Source organism: Aedes aegypti, chromosome 3 (genome assembly GCF_002204515.2).
Source record: "Aedes aegypti strain LVP_AGWG chromosome 3, AaegL5.0 Primary Assembly, whole genome shotgun sequence".
NCBI classification, from domain to species: Eukaryota; Metazoa; Arthropoda; class Insecta; order Diptera; family Culicidae; genus Aedes; species Aedes aegypti.
This window is the reverse complement of record NC_035109.1, coordinates 229,797,733-229,801,232: the sequence shown is the minus strand read 5'-3', so window position 1 is coordinate 229,801,232 and position 3,500 is coordinate 229,797,733.

Sequence of the window (3,500 nt, the reverse complement as noted above, 5' to 3'; positions counted from 1 at the left end):
ATATTAGGTCCACTGCTTTTCAATATTTTTATCAATGACATTTTTGATTTGACTTTGAGGAGAAAACTCCAACTCTATGCCGATGATGCTGCCTTAGTTTACAACTCAAGTAGTGTAGAATCTCTATACCAAGATATGCAGCATGACTTAAACTTAATACCGCTCTGGTTTTTTCATAATGGATAGACGATTAAGGCATCTAAACCTGACTCGTGGTTAGGTGAAGAGAAACTAGAAAGAGTTTTTTCTCTAACTTACTTAGGACTCATAATTCAGCAAAATATGAAATGGAACTTACACATTGAACAGACTCATAAGAAGCTAAACAATTTTCTCGGTATACTCCGTCGGAGTAGTTATATTTTACCCATTAAAGAAAAAATAATCTGAAGTGTAATATGGCAAAACGCACCCAATTACGTTATTAGTAAAATTTCAACAACATTAAACAAATTCATGAGAATTATCTTTTGGGAAGACTATTTAGACCCGAGTATCAGAACTGCAACAACAAAATAATGAACTTTAATCAAATTAAATATTTTAAGTCGGTTTTGTTTTTGTATAAAGTTAAAAATAATATTATTAAACATAGTTTAGATTTTCAATCTTTGAGTGAGCTACATCGGTTCAAAACTAGAAACATGAACAATATAAGAATGATAACACCAAGGACTAACTATATTAGATACGGTTGTATTGAACTTCAATGATTTACCTCTGAATTTGAAAAACATCCCTTCGATCTATACATTCAAAAAAGCACTGAAGATGTACGTTTTGGAAAACATTGTTGAAACTTATGCACGGGACTGTTTATCTTAATATCTTGTTTTTCTTCACTTTCTCGGTGAGTTTGCATAATTATTATGATTTACAAACACATCGGATTTCAGAAAGAATACAACAGTAAAAGAATAGTGAAATTCCGTCGACCCGTTATCAAACCAATTTGTGACACATAAATGTAACGTATCGTTTAGTTCCTTAAAGCTGACGGCTTAAGCGCCACCTTCTCTAAAGAAGAAACGTTAGCTCTGCTCAATTACCCGGATGAGACCTCCTGACTCTGGGCAGGTCAATGTTCGAAAAGATCCGAAGTCGCACTTCAACACTCGCAAACGTCTTTAGCCAATCAACCCAATTCGTACTTACCAATCTGAAATTCGTACTAAATCTACTAAAAAACTAACTATCTCTCGATAGACGACCAAAAAAGGGAAAAGAATCACTAAAAATAAGTATAAACCAATCTAAAATTCGATAATTTTTTACTACGTGACTCGAAATTGTGAAGGCTTTAACTAAATTTGTAGTAGGTTAATTTATACAAAATAAATTAACGATCGCGATAAGCGGTCGAATTTATCGAGTTTATTGATTGAACTCTAAGAAGTCTAGTACACGACACTGAAGACGGCCTTACAGTTGAGGTCGAAATACGCGTATCTGTCAAAGGATACAAACTATGGTGGAATTAAATGGTATCCCGACCAGACGGAAGAAACAAGATTATAACAGAATGTGTTCCCCTGATATGATGTTTTTATATCACCAGTTGTTATAAAACATGTACCGTTAGTAGTTAAAATAACAAAAATTCTAACAAAATTTGCACCAATCAAAACTAAAATATAACAAACCTTATTATAATTATAACAAAAATATTACAGACTGTGTTGCAAGGATGTTACAAAACAATAACATTATTGCAAATCATGTTAATTTTTGTGACATCAGATTTAATTTGCAACAAACTTATAAAAGAGATGTCAAAAATATAACAAATGTTGTTATAAATGTGTTACTGAAAATATAACAAATTGAGAACAAAGCCATCTCAATAACAAATTTATATCAACTTTTGTAATTTTTAACTGCTGCTGATAGGAGTGTGTTATAATTTTGTTATGTGGTTCTGGTCGGGATAGTACTAAATTCGGTTTTTTCATCTATTTATAGGTATTCTACTAAACAGCTCCAAGATTTATCATCTAAGAAAACTATTGTTTATTAAATTCAGGAAAACCTACTATTTCTTATTTGTAACGTCACGTAATTTCTTTTCGCTTTGTGTTTTCTAATAATACTAATTGGTTTTATAATGTTAGCATTTACAAGCAATTATAGACCGGTCTAACCTTATCGTTTCCTTGTGCAACGATTTTTCCGCGTCGGGCGTTCCTCGACGACGTAACTTGCCCAGTCGAGCGGGTAACTGCGTCGCACAGCTTGTGAATGTTCACAAGAGCCACTTACGCTTTTGGATTGTCAAAAATACAATTAGATTTACAATTCCGAAAAAAAAACTGTAATGACAATGTTAACCAAAAATGAAAAACAGAGCCTAATCCGGCTTGGCTGGCGGTGTATTTACTACCGGTTTCACACAGTGTATAAATTCAATGTTTCGAGCGCCGTTGTGAACGCCGCTGTGAGCCCCGCTGAGAACGCAGCTGTGAGAACAGCTGCGAGCGCCGCTGTGAACATGAACAAACAGCGTACGCTCGGGTTCATGTTCATTTTGTTGAGCGCATGTGTGAACTCAAAAACGAATGTTCATTTTCGGTTATGCTCTTTGCTGCGCATTCGCACTTTAAAGACTGCTTGTCAGCAAAGAGGTGTGCAGTGGTTCTAAACCTACCTTGGGTCGTCACCAGGTGGTGTGTCAGAACAACCTAAGTGGTTTGCGCGCCGGAGTATGTATCGGGGTATAGATGTCCCCTAGCGATGCGATGTGGAGTAAAGCCGTTCTAGTTGTCTCGGCTACGCCACGCGGCTCATTGACTGGCGACTCCACTATTCAAATTTCATAGTAGGTGTTACACGACAACGACGACAACTAATTTCCGTTGGGTAGACCACGACACTGAATCGGTTTGCGCCCACGATGCACGAAGTCCGAAAGAGCGTGAATCCGGACTCTATGCTGGCCCAAAACGGCCCTATACTTGCCGCCCACGTTGCTTGGGCTTGTCTCTCCTGCACAACGCGGATTAAATTCACTAATCAAATAGAAAGGCTTACTTGAAGTCAATATTCCAAATGAAATTACTTTGTGAGGATTTCTCTATCTCACTATTCACGCTCGACAAATTCAAACGCTAAACACATAAAAAGCAAATAAATTAAATTAACTTTAAACGACCGAAAACTCACTTGAAATTTAGTATAATACTGACTACTTATTAACTTTCCAATAGTGATATCATTCGACAAAAATCATCTACTCGATTCGAAGCACTCCACAATAGTGATTTGACCGATGCGCCCTAGATTGGTTTCAACCTAATTTCTGCGACGCAATTTCCACCCATTGGTCGATTATAAAGAGAGCAACTAACTAAAGCATCATTATATTAATTGTTTTAAAGATTTATACCTGGGTTGATTTTCTACGACGCAATTAATTTCTCTACTGCGCAATAAATATAAAATTGATATATTTCGTTTTGTTTCCATCATCGAAACCCGAGGTGGCGCAGGTTTGGTTCTTGTCT